This window comes from Schistocerca americana, chromosome X (genome assembly GCF_021461395.2).
Source record: "Schistocerca americana isolate TAMUIC-IGC-003095 chromosome X, iqSchAmer2.1, whole genome shotgun sequence".
Lineage (NCBI taxonomy): Eukaryota > Metazoa > Arthropoda > Insecta > Orthoptera > Acrididae > Schistocerca > Schistocerca americana.
The window spans coordinates 98,017,979-98,038,043 of record NC_060130.1 but is presented as its reverse complement, the minus strand read 5'-3'; the positions used below and the strand labels follow the sequence as shown (position 1 = coordinate 98,038,043).

General features: G+C 42.5%; 1 protein-coding gene across 1 annotated transcript in view; it reads left to right on the top strand.

The window, feature by feature from the left end:
- The window catches only part of LOC124555115 (exostosin-2), a 100,888-nt gene that overhangs the window by 14,602 nt on the left and 66,221 nt on the right, over positions 1–20,065 (top strand). The window lies entirely within an intron of this gene.

The following is a 20,065-nucleotide window of genomic DNA, read 5'->3' as shown; positions in this document are numbered from 1 at the left end:
GGAAATGGAAAAAAGAACACATTGACACCGGTGTGTCAGACCCACCATACTTGCTCCGGACACTGCGAGAGGGCTGTACAAGCAATGATCACACGCACGGCACAGCGGACACACCAGGAACCGCGGTGTTGGCCGTCGAATGGCGCTAGCTGTGCAGCATTTGTGCACCGCCGCCGTCAGTGTCAGCCAGTTTGCCGTGGCATACGGAGCTCCATCGCAGTCTTTAACACTGGTAGCATGCCGCGACAGCGTGGACGTGAACCGTATGTGCAGTTGACGGACTTTGAGCGAGGGCGTATAGTGGGCATGCGGGAGGCCGGGTGGACGTACCGCCGAATTGCTCAACACGTGGGGCGTGAGGCCTCCACAGTACATCGATGTTGTCGCCAGTGGTCGGAGGAAGGTGCACGTGTCCGTCGACCTGGGACCGGACCGCAGCGACGCACGGATGCACGCCAAGACCGTAGGATCCTACGCAGTGCCGTAGGGGACCGCACCGCCACATCCCAGCAAATTAGGGACACTGTTGCTCCTGGGGTATCGGCGAGGACCATTCGCAACCGTCTCCATGAAGCTGGGCTACGGTCCCGCACACCGTTAGGCCGTCTTCCGCTCACGCCCCAACATCGTGCAGCCCGCCTCCAGTGGTGTCGCGACAGGCGTGAATGGAGGGACGAATGGAGACGTGTCGTCTTCAGCGATGACAGTCGCTTCTGCCTTGGTGCCAATGATGGTCGTATGCGTGTTTGGCGCCATGCAGGTGAGCGCCACAATCAGGACTGCATACGACCGAGGCACACAGGGCCAACACCCGGCATCATGGTGTGGGGAGCGATCTCCTACACTGGCCGTACACCACTGGTGATCGTCGAGGGGACACTGAATAGTGCACGGTACATCCAAACCGTCATCGAACCCATCGTTCTACCATTCCTAGACCGGCAAGGGAACTTGCTGTTCCAACAGGACAATGCACGTCCGCATGTATCCCGTGCCACCCAACGTGCTCTAGAAGGTGTAAGTCAACTACCCTGGCCAGCAAGATCTCCGGATCTGTCCCCCATTGAGCATGTTTGGGACTGGATGAAGCGTCGTCTCATGCGGTCTGCACGTCCAGCACGAACGCTGGTCCAACTGAGGCGCCAGGTGGAAATGGCATGGCAAGCCGTTCCACAGGACTACATCCAGCATCTCTACGATCGTCTCCATGGGAGAATAGCAGCCTGCATTGCTGCGAAAGGTGGATATACACTGTACTAGTGCCGACATTGTGCATGCTCTGTTGCCTGTGTCTATGTGCCTGTGGTTCTGTCAGTGTGATCATGTGATGTATCTGACCCCAGGAATGTGTCAATAAAGTTTCCCCTTCCTGGGACAATGAATTCACGGTGTTCTTATTTCAATTTCCAGGAGTGTAAATACTGAAGAAAACTGCCATTCTACATGCCATCCAAAAAGCATACATAACTGAATTAATTGCTGCCCCTCCTGACATCCATAACCATCTGTATCTATTTGCCCACTGCTCCCCCCAATGTCCCAAAACCAAATTGGCGCCACACTCACACTCAAAGCAGTACCTCTTTTTCGACCACATCTGCCCTCCAAACTAAAATAAAGCTATGCTGAAAATAAACCACAACAAATAAACCACAACAAATAAACCACAACAAATAAACAAAAACAACTTGAATACTTAAAATTCCCCCCTCTGTGTGTTGCTGCAGATGGACTGTCAAATATTATCATCTCAGCACTGTCACATAAATCTATTGCTGGCATGCAAAGGAGCTACTTACACCAATTTTATGGCTTTCCTGCATTTTTGACACTTGCAAAAAATCACTCAAAACACAATTCTTTTGGAGGGAAAATACTCAGCATATCCTGCTTTTCTGCATGTGGGGCCATGGTGAGAAGTAATGAATCTGAATTTATTGTTCAGTTTTCGATATCAGTTGAGGTATTACATGTCACATATTTTGCTTGGTCAACATTCCCAAGTTGCACCCTCTGCTGGTAGAGGGCTCCGAATTGTAGCGTGTAACATGGCGGTGTGTAATGTAACTGTGTCAGCGTGTGAGAAACAGTATGCTGTAAACGAGTTTCTAAGCATAGAAATTATGCCTCCAGTTGAAATCCATAGCAGAATGAAAGCTGTGTATGGTGATTGTATCAGCATCAGTAATGAAGGAAGCAGTGTTACTAACTTCAACACATTGACATACCTCAGAGTGGATGACCACATGTGGCAACCGAGGAGACTTATCAGAATTGAGTTGATGAAATCATCAGAGAAAATTGTCAGATAACATAGACACAGATGGCATATCACAAGTGTGTGTACAGACCATAATTGCAGAACTCTGGTACAGATAACTGTGTGGATGGTGGGTGTCTCAAATGCTCAGTCCTGATGTGAAACAGAGGAGATTGGACATCTGTCAACAATTGTGTTTGTGTTTTGAGTGTGAACAACAACATTGTGGCAGGTGATGAAAGCTGGGTTCACCATTTTGATCCTGATAATAAGAGAGCATCAATGGATTTCCACCACAGGGGATCACTGACACCAAAAGAGTTCAGGACCGTGCCATCACCAGGCAGAGTCCCGCTCACAGTGTTCTGGGATGTTCAAGGTATAGTGCATTTGAAATTCATGCCTAAAGGCACCACCATAAACTTTGTAAAGTACCGTTAGATCCTCTGGAAACTGAAAGCAAGAATTTGAAGAGTTCGTCCAAATGTGGTGCACCCTCTCCTTCAGCATGACAACTTAAAAAATAAAAATTCTGTGAGATGGGATGAAATACCTGCCAAAGTCATCAGAACAGCTTCAAATATTATAGTACATCCACTGTCTGAAATAATTAATCAATCACTTGAAGAAGGCTACTTTCCGTATGTTCTAATATATGCAGAAGTGAAACCGTCATTTGTAAAAGGCTCTAAAGAAGATATGGGAAATCTACATCTACATGATTACTCTGCAATTCACATTTAAGTGCTTGGCAGAGGGTTCATCGAACCACAATCATACTCTCTCTCTCTACCATTCCACTTCCGAACAGTGCTCGGGAAAAACGAACACCTAAACCTTTCTGTTCGAGCTCTGATTTCTCTTATTTTATTTTGATGATCATTCCTACCTATGTAGGTTGGGCTCAACAAAATATTTTCGCATTCGGAAGAGAAAGTTGGTGACTGAAATTTTGTAAATAGATCTCACCTTGACGAAAAACGTCTTTGCTTCGTATCATATCTGCCACACTCTCTCCCCTATTACGTGATAATACAAAACGAGCTGCCCTTTTTTGCACCCTTTCATCATTCAATTTCCCTTCTTCTTGTGTTTTCTAAAATGTTTGAAATGGTTGTTGCAATCGAAATTCAAAATTTGTCACAAATTTAATATAATCTCAAAAAAATCAATTTGGCGTCCAATAAGGAAAAAGTACAATTTATGCAATTAATGAATTCATAAATGAAGTTGGTTCCACTGCAGATAAATCACAAGAAGATGCAGGAATCTTCACTGACTTATTCAAAGTGTTAGATTGCATGAATCACTCACTATCAGTATATAAAATGCAAAAATACAGAATTATGGGTAGTGCCTTACAGTATATCGAGGCAATGCATCAAAAAAGAATTACACGCAAGAAGCTTGAATGGCTTCCGAATGTCGTATCGATGTCTGTGATGGAAGAAGCAACTGATATCACAAGTGTTCTTCATCAGATAGTTGAGAGAGTAAGTTCAGAAGGTACTTGGATTGCACGACGAGCAAAAAACCAAGACGCTTCAAGAGGTCATAATGGAGGAAGTGGAACAGATTTTAAACCCAGTCTCTCCTCCTTAGTTTCCCTTTAAAACAGTGAAAAGTCAAGACCCAGGCAGATTTACGTTCCTACAATGCCGCATGAGGGACCTGTTTGGGCACCAAGACAGACCGACGTCTGGAGGACCCAGGATAACCAACCAGTATGTTTCCACTGCAGACGACCAGGACATATGGTGTTCTATTGTCGAGAAAGGCAGTGGATATTTGATGTTACCTGTGCCAGAAGACAGCAGACTGATCTTAGCTGACGCCAACTCTGGGACGGTGAAGATGAACAACAAGATGTGGGTGCATGACGACATAGGTCACCATCGCTGCTAGCTAGCTGCTGGAGAGGACGCTCCCCAACACGCCGATCAAGTTCTCCATCACCATTTAGAAGCTCCAGCTGATCACGTAGCCACCGCAACCTGGAAAACTAAAGGGTGTGACCTTCGTTGGAGGTGAGGCCGCCGAAGAGAAAAATCCTCCGCCGTCGATCACTACAAAAATGATAGGAAACTACGTTGATATCCTCATGGATGGCCAACCAGCCCAAGCTCTTGTGGGCTCTGAAGCATCGTGTTCAGTCATTTCAGAGAAGTACCGTCACCAGTTGCAGAAAACTGTATTTGTTGACAACAAAACGTCTCTGCTGAAGGTGGCTAATGGGAAATATGTAAAACCTACAGGAAGATGTACCATTCGTGTGGGTATAAGTGGCCATACACAGCCCTTAGAATTCATCATCTTACAAGAGTGTAGTCATGACATTCTCTGATGGGACTTTCTGAAAGCTTCTCAGGCAAGTATAGATTGTGGTCGCTCGAAGATTATGCTAGACAAGATGAGATACTGTGGACAGGAAGATGCGCATCCGAGTGTGTGGGGACAATGTGTGCAGGATGAACTGATCATTCCTGCAGTCAATGCTAGAAGGGTAACTGTCATGTGTCATGCCATGCATCAACCCATGGATCTTGTAGTGGAATGTAAGAGAAGCATACCACTGGAGAATAAATTGGTCATCCCAGCCTCTGTCGTCTTGTTTAAGGACGGATTCAGTGAATTGCGGATAGTTAACTGTCACTGAGAATTGCAGATCCTTCCAAGACGCATGTGCATAGCAAATGCTGAGCCGTTAATTGCAGAACAGCTGAGCGCCGTAGAAACCTCCTGTGCCGAGCCTGTTGGTGAAATTAGTGCCACCACTACAAGACAAGATCTTCTAGCTTGACTATTGCCAGATCTCACTCAGGAACAACATAAGAAGCTACTTGCCATTCTTCAAGAGTCCTCTGAATGCTTTAATCCACAGGCGAAGAGAAAATTAGACACATCAGTGGTGAAGCACAGGATTAGCACTAGAGACCATCAACCAATAAGCCAGAGAGCATACCGTGTTTCAGCAACGGAACGTCGAATAATTCGCGACAAGGTAGAGAAAATGATGAAGAATGACATCATTCAGCCTTCGCAGAGCCCATGGTCATCACCAGTGGTTCTCGTCAGGAAGAAGGATGTGCTGCGAAAAGCTCTGACGACTGACCCTGTACTTGCTCTGTATGATGAGAGAGCACCTACAGAACTACACACAGATGCCAGTGGATATGGGATTGGTGCTGTTCTGATGCAAATTTCGGATGGAAAAGAGAAGGTTATAGCCTATGCTTCTAGGACACTTACAAAAGGCGAGAGAAACTACTTAACTACAGAAAGAGATTGTCTTGCTGTGATCTGGGCCATGTGCAAATTTCGACAGTATCTCTATGGAAGGATATTCACAGTTGTTACAGACCATCATTCACTTTGTCGGTTGACAGGTCTTAAGGATCCAACAGGACGACTCGCCAGGTGGGCACTACGTCTTCAAGAGTATGACATTACCATAGTGTACAAAAGTGGAAGAAAACATCAAGATGCTGATTGTCTCTCAAGAAACCCTGTGCAAGACCATCAAGACTTTGATGAAGATAGTGACTGTCTTGCTGCATTCCAGCATCTCTCTGCTGAGCAGGAGGACACCAAGATATCTCAAATTATGCTTGCCTTAAATCGGTCAGAGGATGAGAAAGGACAATTTAAGGTAGTTAATGGATTGCTTTGCAAGAAAATCTTTGATACGTTTGGAAAGAGGTGGCTACCAGTGATTCCTAAACACATGTGCTTAGATGTTCTACAGAAATTCCATCACACGCCTGAGGCCAGACATTTAGGATTTATCAAGACATACGATAGAATCCGCAAGAGATTCTTCTGGCCAGGTTTATTTAGGAGTGTCAGTCACTATGTATCGCATTGTTGAGAGTGGCAGAGGAGAAAGGGAGTTCCTCAGAAACCACCTGGCCAACTCATACCAATTCCACCAGCCGAAACGCCTTTCCAGTGTGTTCGGATTGACCACCTCAGACAATTTCCAACGTCTGCTAATGGCAATATATAGATTATTGTTTGCACTGATTATCTGACACTCTATGCCATTACAAAAGCTGTGAAAACAGCCGAAGCATCCAAGGTAGCCAAATTCATAGTGGAAGACATTGTATTAAAACATGGTGCCCCAAGGTCATAAATTATGGATCGAGGGAAAGTTTTTCAGTTGAATCTCGTTACAGAGAGAAACCATTGGTGCTACGTCTCTCATCCCATGACTGCCTACCATCCGCAAACTAATGGGCTTACTGAACACCTTAAGAAGACCTTGGCTGATATGCTGTCAGTTTTCATCACTGTTGAGCAGAGCAACTGGGATGAGGTGGTACCTTTTGTGACGTTTGCCTACAACACCGCCAAACAAGACACCACAGTATTTATGCCACTTTTCTTGGTGCATGGGCATGAGGCAACTACGGCGATGGACACTATGTTTACATTACACGCTGATGATGTGGACGATGACTACATCGGCCAGGTGTTAACCAGAGCTGAGGAAGCTCGGCAGTTAGCTCGACTCCGCATGCGGCAGGCTCAAGAAAACGATCGCTGAAGGTAAGACGGGAGCCCAGCCTGGTGACATCATCTGGATCTTCACTCCTGTTTGGAATGTTGGTCTCTCTGAGAAGCTCCTCAGGTGCTACTGTGGACCCTATAAGGTTGTAAAACAGTTGTCAGATGTTACTTATATACAATGGACAAATTGTTACTTATGAAGTTGAAGATTTCGACCCCGGCACAAGGCAAAGAAAGATCAGAGATACGGTCCACGTCCTTCTAATGAAGCCCTACAAGGATCCTGCAACCCAGGGTAAATTTGAAGCTCCAGTGATAGGCAACAAGTGGAAAGGTGATGAAGAGCGTAGTGGCAAAAGAAGTTGTAAGAAGATCACCGCCAGGGTGAGCATCAGTCATCGGGAGTCGGAGTATGCAGGACCGACGACTTGTTCCCGGACTAGGAGGACGTAACACTGAGACGCTGTTCTCTTAAGGAGGAAGCAATGTTGCAGAAGAAGCTGAGTAGCACCGTGGCATGGTGGTTATGATACTAAACTGTTGTATGGAGGGTTGTAGAGTTCAAAACTCACCTGGACTGTACAATTTTAATTTCTATATTTGGTTTGAATACATTCTAGAAGTATCCACATATGTCAAGACCGAGATGTCACACACATACCACTAATGAAGTGTGAGGATTGTTTAGAGTAAGAGGGTCAGATTTGTGGGGGCTGCTGCAGGGCTAGGCCATGCGTACCTGCTTGACATGTAGCTGTATATATATTGTGTGTGCGTTTTGGCTGGAGGCAGTTCGCTCCGCGCTCCTGTATGTGCAAGTGCTGAATAAACCTTTGTTAGGTGACATTAGTGTTTGGCATTCATCTAATTACACCTTCTTCTATGTCACAATATCAAGTGACCCAACAGGAAAATCCTCTGACATGTCTTGTGATTTTTTGGTTATATATTGTTGAGGTTCCTCTTTGTTACTCGCTTCATTGATAAGTACTTCTCTCCTTGTCAATGATGGATTGTTTTGTTGTCATTTGTATTACTTGTTAAGTGATTGAGTGGTGTTCATTAAGTAAAGTGAATTGAGATGTCACTATTAATTTATTATAACTTTTCTCTCAAGATATTATTGAGTTATAACAACAAAATCATTCCAAGAGATTTGAATAAAATTTCAGCTTTCATTTATGTTTCAATCTTGAATGATATTCCCTACTTTCAAATTATTGCTCAATATTCATCTGTCATGACCATAAAATTCAGCACACTGCTTGGATTTCTTTTCAATACTTCCTCTGACTGAGTGTTGACAAACCGCATCTGTAGACTTCACTTTTAATTCTGCCTCACTGGCACATGCTGAAAGACAAGAAATCTCAAAACCCTTTGTTGAGCTCAAAGACATTTAACTGCATGTTGTCACACATCAGAGTGGTTATATTTGTTCTTGTAATGATAAACATGCAGTAGTGGTAACTTCACATCCTTGGAACTCTTAAGTTTTTGTCCTTATATTTCTCGCGCAAAAGACAAAAATCCAAGATAAGAAAGCTGCAACAAAACCACAACCAAAAACATCCAAATTGTCCAAGAAATATAAAAAATTGTAATAAAGTTCAGCTAACATTAACATTGTGGTATGTCTATAACGTAACATATTTCGTACCTAACCCAACTAAATCCTCACCTGCGTCTGTCAATTTTATCAGTGTCTGCTAATTTTAGGGTATGGGTGAATGTATCTAGTATAAACAGTAAGTGCCACAGAATGAACCTATCTTCCTAAATGCATTCTACAGTTGTGTGATGCTGAATGTGTTCAGTATTAACGGTGATTCATCACAGAATATCAGCTCAGCCCTACTCACAATCAAATATTGTGTAACAGCTTGGAAAAAAATACAAATAATATCATCAAGCAAAATGATAATTGAACAGTAAACTTATGAAGCTATGTACAATAAAATGAAGGTGAAAAGTGGTGTGAAAACTTTTCATTACATTTTCAGTAGTGCACATAAAATAATGGGCTTATTATCTGTGTTAAAGAAAATTTTAACTGTAAACTTGACAATTTCTCATGAAGAATGAGCTGTTTGAAGCTACTTAAAATAGGTACACCATGATCATAGACACACAAAAGACAGGAAACATTCCCTAATAGACTATCACAAAAGTTAATGTTGTTGTTGTGGTCTTCAGTCCTGAGACTGGTTTGATGCAGCTCTCCATGCTACTCTATCCTGTGCAAGCTTCTTCATCTCTCAGTACCTACTGCAACCTACATCCTTTTGAAACTGCTTAGTGTATTCATCTCTTGGTCTCCCTCTACGACTTTTACCCTCCACAGTGCCCTCCAATACTAAATTGGTGATCCCTTGATGCCTCAGAACATGTCTACCAACCGATCCCTTCTTCTAGTCAAGTTCTGCCACAAACTTCTCTTCTCCCCAATCCTATTCAATACTTCCTCATTAGTTATGTGATCTACCCATCTAATCTTCACATTAATTATATGTGTAAATGTAAATAATTGAATCATAGAAACACACACATTTTCTTAACCAGATTAAAATGTGTGGTAGGATTTGCAGGCTTTTCTAAACATATTAAAATAGTGTGTCTTTTGAACATTACTAATATACATGCCCTAAAAATATCACACATTCAAAGAACTTGACCACATGAAACACACAGAAATAACATAAACATATAGAATACTTTACAGGTTACATCTGTATCTGGAGCACTCACTTTAAGCACTGTGAAAACGCTAATCACACTGAGCTCTACTTTTAGTGAACCACGACTATTTTTGATATTTGACACCGAGATGTCACACACATACCACTAATGAAGTGTGAGGATTGTTTAGAGTAAGAGGGTCAGATTTGTGGGGGCTGGTGCAGGGCTAGGCCATGCGTACCTGCTTGACATATAGAGAGGTGTGGCTGCGTCCTTGAATTGCACACTGGCAATGGTATGACGTATCTGTATGAACCACTTCAGACAAGGCATAAGTTCAGGTGTGCTCTTGCTGGGTAAGTGATGGGGATGGCCTCTCTGCAACCGGTAGTGATGCAGCAGTCCCAATGCATGTGCAACAGTGACACACAAGTTGCGCTAATTCAGCACAGGTGGTGTTTATGAGTCAACAACCACATCATGCCAGCAATCTGACAAAGCCAACCGAAACAGACAAATTTTGACGTTAGATACGTACAAACAAAACACTCGTGCACTGTATGTAGGCAGAGGACACTGTATTCACGTCTCAAGGCAGTTACTAATCATAACATATGACATGCACACCACACTTAAGAACAGTCTGTGTGATATAACACTTTCCATATTTGAACTCACTGGTAAAATCAGCACCAGTCTTTCCACATTGAAATGAATATAAATACACTACAGCAGTGTGGGAAGTTCTTAAATGTATGATTTTTATGTTTTTTACTCATTGACTCGCTTGTCGTGACGACAATAGGATTTTGCACTCCATATTGTTTGCAAATTCGAATATAATCTGCTCTCGAGAAATTCAGTTGCCCTATCTCTCTAATCCAAAATGGACCAAAGTAATAATGACAACATTTTCAGGTTTCTTTCTTGCCCTTTGACAACTTGGTATGTGACTTAACCAGGATCAAATTTCTGACTGCATATACAGGGTGTTGCAAAAAGGTACTGCCAAACTTTCAGGAAACATTCCTCACACACAAATAAAGAAAATATGTTATGTGGACATGTGTCCAGAAATGCTTAGTTTCCATGTTATAGCTCATTTTAGTTTCGTCAGTATGTACTGCTCAATGGAGCACGTTATCATGATTTCATACGGGGTACTCTACCTGTGCTGCTAGAACATGTGCCTTTACAAGTATGACACAACATGTGGTTCATGCACGATGGAGCTCCTGCACATTTCAGTCGAAGTATTCGTACACTTCTCAACAACAGCTTCGGTGACCGATGGATTGGTAGAGGCGGACCACTTCCATGGCCTCCACGCTCTCCTGACCTCAACCCTCTTGACTTTCATTTATGGGGGCATTTGAAAGCTCTTGTCTACGCAACCCTGGTACCAAATGTAGAGACTCTTCGTGCTCGTATTGTGGACGACTGTGATACAATACGCCATTCTCCAGGGCTGCATCACCGCATCAGGGATTCCATGCGACGGAGGGTGGATACAAGTATCCTCGCTAACGGAGGACATTTTGAACATTTCCTGTAACAAAGTGATTGAAGTCACGCTGGTACGTTCTGTTGCTGTGTGTTTCCATTCTATGATTAATGTGATTTGAAGAGAAGTAATAAAATGAGCTCTAACATGGAAAGTAAGACACATGTCCACATAACATATTTTCTTTCTTTGTGTGTGAGGAATGTTTCCTGAAAGTTTGGCCATACCTTTTTGTAACACTCTGTATAGTAGGCCACACTAGTATATCCTGGGCATGTTTGTGTTTAGCTGCTTTCTGTTTATAGTATCCAACACTTTTTTCTAAAGTTCTTCTTGTGCAAGTTCTATTGTGTGTGGAAACTGAAGGTGTGTAAAAACTCTGCTTGGTTTTCTTCCAAATAACACAGTGCTTGGTGGCAAACCATTACTAGAATGGTATAGGTTATTGATTACATTTTCAAAATTGGATAATTTTCAGCCTAATTTTTATTTTTTAAAATTTTTCCACAGTGTGTTGTACAAAGCCATACAAGTACACAAATTGCACACTCAGTTGCATTGGTGCCAGGACAGTAAGCAGAGATTAGAATTTGTTTGACCATATTGCCTTCTAAAGTCATTTTCCATTCATGTGATTGGAACTGTGAGGCATTGTCTATCAAGATACTGTCTGGCGTAATAGTAGGCATGAACTAATCCTCTGTTACTTGTTTTATCATTAGCCAACTGATGGCTTTTCGCAATGGATAGAACTGTACATGAGAATCTCTAAGATTACTAGTACTTGTGTAAAGTTTCCTTTAGCATTTGATAGTGGGCTGAAAAGATGCAATGCTACTAATTGTCCTGATTTATCAGGTCTCTATGATATGTTAATCCCTTGCGTCGCGTAGTTGTGAATTTTGTTTTCTGACAGAATTCATACATTTTCAGCACTGCATGTACCCTATGAGCCATGCTATTAAAGCTCACGTGTTCTTCCCACTTCAGTGTACATTTTTTTGGGTCCAAAGTGTGTGTAAATCATGTTTACATATTTAATCATGTCATCCACTGCAGTACTGGGTATATACAACCACCAGTGAATGGAATTCACATGTGCCTTCTAGGACATCGTGATGCTTACAGTAATAGGTTTGGATCGTCACACTTATCTTTGATCATCTCAAAGACCTTGTCTGCTTCCTGTTTGACCATAATGTTGCTCAGTAACTTCTTAATGTCTTTCCCACATGTTACACCCTCCTTTTTTCTCCATCGAGTGTGCTGTATGTTTTTCTCATATTTTTTGGGTAATCGTGACAGCACATCAGGAATAATATTATCTTCCCCTGATATATATTTAATTTGAAAGTCATATTTTTCAATTGTGGTTGCCCACCTTGTGAGACAATTGTTTGTCAGTTTACATTTCATTAAAAATGATAATGCTTTGAGATCTGTGTGCACAGTGACATGTCTTACAAGGAGGCAGAATTGAAACGTATCAATACTGCAAATGATGGTCAGCACTTCTATCTCAGTATTAGTGCATTTTCTTTCCCACCAGGAAATGTTTGCCGGTGAAGGCAGTAATGAGATGCTCACTTAAACCATCAGCCTCATACAGGTAGGTGGGAACGAGTGGCAAACTTGTCACTAGATAAAACTATTGTATTAAATCCGAGTGGTGTAGAATAGGTTCTTATAACAAGTCGAAATTAAGATTTTCAAAAGATTTTGCTGTTGCTCTCCCCAGGTCAATACTGCTTCTTGCAATTAAACGCTGTAGATCACTAGCTCACTGTCTGTTAGTCTAGGGGCAGACTACTACTTCATAATGTTCAGTCACTTAAATCTAATACCTGCTAGGTTGAACATAGGTGCTGCTACAAAATTGTGTATTTAACTACTCACGATTAAGTTTTAATAAAATAATTTATTTTTCCACGAATCTGTCACTAAACTGTTAAGTAATGACCGACACAAGGTGTTATGCTGGATCGATAAAATGCCTCGAGCTCCCAGTAGTGGATAGTAAATAAGTTAATAAATTAACTCGAAAACACCAGACTGTGTTCACAGCTATAACATTACTGAATTATCCTCACCAATAAGTCGACTAATCGACACAATAATACGCCGTCCTAAATACCGATTAGTTAAGAAATTTAATTAAAGTCCCCACAACTCTATCTGAGAAAAAGTCCAACACTGTACAGAAGAATCACAGTCTGAAAAGTGCCGGAATACTTCAAAGACCGAAGGAATGCCAAATATTTCAAAAACCTAATACCTGCCACTGTACCACTGCAAATACCCGTGCAGATGTCCCAAACTGTTTTTGCTGCCTTCCTGTAATAAGTGATCGTGTATCAGTTTTCATTCAAAAGTTATGCTGATTTTAATTAATTTTTCAGTTAAAATGTCTCCCACAGCTTAATTATTAAAATGATTGAACATGTGAGTAGGTCTGTCAATGCTTATTACCTTTGGTGTGATGAATACTTTTAAAAGTTATAAATTACTTTGTGAATTACTGTTATTCAGAGCTATTTGTCTCTTAACTTCTCTCATATAACATTTCCAGATTATACATGTGTACCACTAGATTTGTAATCAAATTCTCTTTCGTCTGACACCGCGTACCCTCCCGTACTCGGCACGGTTCGCACTGCACACATGCAAAAATGTACAGTGCAATTTGAAAGTCTTAGTGGCTACCAGAGTTTGATGTCACGTGCAGCTTGTGAAAAACCCACAAGGAGCCAGCCCACCTCTGCTGGAAGTGAATCACTTAGCCATGGCACAGCTGCTGGCCAGCCAGTGACATGAACTGTGACTAAACTCTCTGTATGCATGTGACTCAAATACTGCACTCGACCAAACAGGCCATCAGTACACAGATATGACTTGGTGTGTAACAATACCTCTACTTAACTTAGCTCTTCACTCAGTGAATGAGGTAAGTAAAGTAGCACCAATATTGATTATATTCACCAGAGAAGACTTGTGAAATTTCAAAAACTGAAAAAATAAAATTGTAACATTTTGTTTGTTGGCAAGATCAATGTGTGCAGTGCGTGCTTGGTGTCTCGAAACTAACGTATGTAAATTTTGCACGTGTAGCACTTTGTAAACTAACGGAACGACAAGTTCTCGTACCAAAAATAAGATGATAAATAAAAATTGAACCTGAGTGTATCTGTTTGCAAATGGTAATGTAACTTTTGTATGCAAAAATAACACATTTTAATAAATGAACACTGTATTAAATTTAGGACTCGATGCCTGTGCTCCACGTGAGCTGATAAGAAATGTGTTAAATTCATTTTTTTTATCACTGTGTGCTCTTTTCAAGTTTTTTAAAAAAATAGTCTTTAGTGTTACTCCTCAACTTGTTTGCAACTGACAATGTATATAATATCAAGAATGAAATTTTCACTCTGCAGCGGAGTGTGCACCGATCTGAAACTTCCTGGCGGATTAAAACTGTGTGCTAGACTGAGACTCGAACACGGGACCTTTGCCTTTCGTGGGCAAGTGCTCTACCATGTATATAATACGATTGGAGCACTTAATACATTTGAAGCATTTGATATCGTGAACAACTCTCTGTGATAAGTGTTCGTGTGATCTTTCTTGCAGTGACGACAGTCTCGGTGCGACCTACGCTGCTGTGATGTTGTCACACTCTGTCAGCCAGACCGTACTCCGTCAGACAGACAATTGTTGAAACCCGTTGAGCCGTTGATAAAATAATCTAACCCTGACCCTCGTAGGTGAGGCTATGGAAATCCACTCTAGGCAGTCCGAACTCGTGCAGCAGAAAATTCGTTGCGAGAAAGTAACAGACACTAGTGCAGCTGGATTGCTGAAAACAAGGCACACAATTTTGGTTTTTGTGCTTTCAATGTTGTGATCTGTGTCTTCACTATGAAAGAACACCAACAACAACATTGGTCATGTAAGGAACTTCATTTCACTGTGAATGATGCCCTTGAAATGCAAACAAATGGTTGAAACAGACCATCAGTTGTCCTTTTAGATAAATCAAATAAAACAAACGTAACTAGCACATGATAAAACAGCAAATAAAATTCAAACCCACCTCTGCAAACCAAAATCAATTCAGAAAATTATAAAGAAGTTTACAAACAGTAAATGAACATACAAAAAAATTAAATACAGTCTTCAAAATGTTAATCTCTATCTATACAGAAATAATATAAATGTCCAACAATGGAAAATCCAGGATGGAATGTAACAGTATTATGAGGAGGAAAGTTGCTGCTCACCATATAGCGGAGATGCTGAGTTGCAGACAGGCACAACAAAAAGACTTTTACAAGTAAAGATTTTGGCCATTGGCCTTCGTCAACGATAGACATATACACGCGTGCATGCACTCAGCGCCCCCCCCCCCCTCCCCCCCGCCACACACACATACACACAACTGCCGTTTCAGGCAACTGAAACCACACTGCAAGCAGCAGCACTGGTGCGTGATGAGAGTGGCAACTGGGTGGGGGTAAGGAGGGGACTGGAGTGGGGAGGGGGAGGGATAATATGGTGGGGGTGGCGGGCAGTGAAGTGCTGCAGGTTAGATGGAGGGCAGGACAAGGGGGGGGGGGAGGCAAAGAAGTGGAAAAGGAGAGAAATAAAGAGACTGGGTGAGGTGGTGGAATGGCGACTGTGGAGTGCTGAAATGGGAACAGAGAAGGGGCTGGATGGGTGAGTGTACAGTGACTAATGAAGGTTGAGTCCAGCAGGGTTATGGGAATGTAGGATGTATTGCAGGGAAAGTTCCCACCTGCACAATTCAGGAAAGCTGGTGTTGGTGGGAAAGATCCGTATGGCACAGGCTGTGAAGCAGTCATTGAAATGAAGGATATCATGTTTAGCAGCATGTTCAGCAACAGTGTGGTCCACTTGTTTCTTGGCCACAGATTGTCGGTGGCCACTCATGCGGACATACAGCTTGTTGGTTGTCATGCTTACATAGAATGCAGCACAATGGTTGCAGCTTAGCTTTTAGACCACATGACTGGTTTCACAGGTAGCCCTGCCTTTGATGGGATAGGTGATGTTAGTGACTGGACTGGAGTAGGTGGTGGTGGTGGTGGGGGGGGGGGGGTTGTAAGGGACAGGTCTTGCATCTAGGTCTATTGCAGGGGTATGAGCCATGAGGTAAGGGGTTGGGAGCAGGGGTTGTGTAAGGATGGCTGAGTATATTGTGTAGGTTCGGTGGACACCAGAATATCACTGTGGGCAGTGTGGGAAGGATAGTGGGTGGGACATTTCTCATTTCAGGGCACGACGAGAGGAAATCAAAACCCTGGTAGAGAATGTAATTCAGTTGTTCCAGTCCTGGGTGGTACCGAGTTATGAGGGGAATGCTCCTCTATGGCTGGACGGTGGGACTTTGGGAGGTGATGGGAGACTGGAAAGATGAGGCCCTGCCCACTATCCTTCCCACCCCTCCCACAGTGGTATTCCACTGTCCACCAAACCTACACACTGTCCTCACCCATCCAGCCTCTTCTCTGTTCCCATTCCAGCACTACACATCTGTCATTCCACCACCACACCCAGTCTTTTTATTTCTCTCCTTTCCCACTTCTTTGCCCCCCTCCCCACCCCTCCCCTGCCCTCCATCTAACCTGCAGCACTTCACTGTCCACCACCCCCCACCCCTATGCCTCCCCCTCCCAACCCCAGTTGTCTCGTTACCCCCACCCAGTTGCCACTCCCATCATGCACAAGTGCTGCTGCTGCTGCTGCTGCTGCTTGCAGTGTGGTTTCAGTTGCCTGAGACTGCAGTCGTTTGTGTGTGTGTGTGTGTGTGTGTGTGTGTGTGTGTGTGTGTGTGTGTGTGTGTTTTGTAGATGAAGGCCAATGGCCGAAAGCTTTAATTGTGGAAGTCTTTTTGTTGTGCCTATCTGGGACTCAGCATGTCTGCTATATGGTGAGTAGCAACTTTCCTTCTCATAATATTAATATAAATGTCCATCGTGCAAACATATCATAGGCTATTGCTCCTTACTGGATATACAACCTCACTTCTGTTATATTCCTTAGTCAAACTTTTGGTATTGTCCACATTTCCTTAACACTACTAAGCACATCTGTTTCACTCACACTGTTATCTATACATAAACTTGCCGCCATTTTATCTCCAGCAAGTGAGTTTTTAACTTTCACATGCTTTCTGTTTGCTCCAGCATTCAGTTTAATGAAACTTTGGTCAAAACAGGTATTGCACACAATTTGGCTAGGAAACCCGTTCCCACCAAAATATTTGTACACAAGTGAGGCACAATGAGAAATCCATGTACATAAATTATACCATGAATTTTAACTTCGAAGATGACTTTGTATTTGATTGGCCTACTGTAGTTCCCAGTAGCTGTTTTAATTTTCACACTAGACTCAGAATACATTACAGTGTCCTCATCTTTAACATTATTTAAAACAGATTCCGAGACACAACATATATAGCTCTCAGAATTGACAAGGCAATGTGCAACTTCATCATTAGTAATAACAACATTTTTGAGGGGCTGGACTTCCTCCACACATTGGCTGTTTCAGCCAATGAATCTCTTCCAATCCCCTCAAAACTATCTACAGAGTATTCACCTAAGATACCTTAGGAGGTTCAACATCTTATCATTACAAAATATTTTATCAGAAGCAGCCCAGAATGCAGTCTGACTCTTGCTCAAACTGTGCAGCTTCCTTGCAATGCTAAATTTCTTTATTACCAGTGTTTGTGGTGACAACAAACTAATCATTCTGGCCTGTGTGACATAATCATTTGGTTCAAAATTGCGCTCTTCCTTACTGAGCCAATCAAAATATAGATCCCTGACAGCAGTTTGTTGCTCATTGTCAACAGTGACTAACATTCTCACATTGTCCCAGCAATCTGTACTATTTAAATCACCTCCAAGTTGATCAGACCCCAGTATGCCACTCATTGTGCCTGTATCAGAATTTACTACAGGCTCCTGCTTACCAGTAAATGTACTGTTTGTACACACGAGGCTTACTGTGAGCCTGACTTTTAATTAAGCTGCGACAGGTTCAGTTTCTTGCATGCTAGGTGCATAAATTACTTCTGGAATTACCTCAGCTCATTACTCACAAGCATTAATATTGCTTTAGCCATCTTCTGCCAAACACAATACTACACTCTGATCATTCGGCAGTGGTGTTGCCAAACTGATACAGTCTTCCCCACAAGCTTCTTGATGAAACAAATAATTTAAATTAGGATCAATAGAAGCATCATTCGCTCTCCATTTCCTTCTCTGACTTTGTTAATGCTGCCATCAGCCTCCCCACTACTCAATGTTTCTGAGTGCAGCCTCCATGTGAAACACTCCAGCCTCCCTTAAATCACTATTACTTAAACTATAATTTTCATAACCTCCTTCAATCCTGGATTCATCACCAAGTCACATTTCCCTCCATTCATGAACCACAGTAGGGAGAACATTTACTTTTCTGGCTACTGTTGCTGCTGATTCCCTATTATATGGTCTTTGCTGCCTTGTCTATTGTCAGCCGGTCTATCCCAATTAAACTGATTTCCACAATTGTTCAGATTATGCTGTAGGCCAGGGCTTCACAACATACGTGCTCGCGGAGCAAGCTGTGAACAGCAAGGCGCGAGCACGGAGCAGCGGGAGCACGCTACCCCCACTACCGGACCAGAGCGGGGAGTGGGGAAAGTCATGTGGGGCACACAACAGCTGCCGCCAGTCAATGTAAATCCGCGGCCACCTGCAGGGATATCACTCACGAATTATTACTGCGACAAATGAAACAAATAAAGGAAGATGTACACATGCCACATAATTTTATTAGCTTAGTGTATGCCTCTACATTCGCATTAATTTGTGAACTGTTACACAATAAAAGGTGTCACTGAAGTGTGGGATTCTCGGTTATCTTGTACTTTTTGCCCTTTACAATTGCGTCTATGTTCGGAGTAATTGTTCTTGTGCATTTTAGGCGCAGCGTGCAGTTTAAATTTCGATCAGACATGCGTTTCTCAGGCGCGTCTTGTTACATTTCATTGCAGAGAACAGTTGTTCACAAACATACGTGGAACCGAACATTGGTATTATTGTAGCTGCCAGTTTGTGCAAACGAGGAAATCTATCATGAGGGAAGTGTCTGTAGAATTCCAAAATGTTTTTCTTGTTCTGAAATTTGTCTCTGTATTCTCTGTCACACTGCAGGTCAATAATTTCTTGCTGCAGCTCAGGACGAATCTTTTAAATATTCGCTGAATATGGAGAGAACAGATCAAAATCACTGTCTAGTGCTGTCAGATCTTGAAAGCACTGATCAACTAAACTATGTGAATAACGTTCACAGTCTTTGTGAACATCTTGCATGGATGATAATTTAGGAAAATGAGCTAGGTTTCCTGTTTCCATCTGACTCACCCAAAGTGTCAATTTCATTTTAAAAGCTTGTATTCGATCTATGAAATGAGTAATTAGCAGATCTTTTCCTTGTAGTAAAATGTTCAAAGCATTTAGATGGCTAGTTAAATCTGCTAAGAACGCGATATCACGTTCAAACGTGTGCGCGTATTTCCCCTCCCTCCCCTCCCTCCCTACTCCGCGACCTTGCACCTGCTCACGAGCACGTGCCTGAGCAGACGTGAGTACTCGCGCTCAAAACCAGCCAGTTGTTAAGCCCTGCTGTAGGCTTTTAACATTACACTAGTGTGCTTCCTATCAGTGTTTTGTACTTCATGCCGAGTTCTGTCTCTTTTAGTGTTTGCAAAGCTTCTTTCACTACCTGTGCCCTTATTGCGATAACTCATGGTATCACCTATTCTTCCATGGGGCTGTCAATTACATCCAACTGAAGTGGTCAGACAGCTGTCTCTTAAGAGTAGAGATTTCCACAAGAGTGCCCGATGGTTTATCTAGATGCACTGACTTTTGCAGCTCTGCTTCACAAAATTCATACAAGCTACCCTGATTACTGTAGCTTGGACTATTGAGGAAAGCATTCTACAGTTGTATCTGCTTCCTAACATCCCAGTACTTGCTGAGCATAAGTGCCCCAAACATGGCAAAATCATTGACTGCACCTGCATTCTG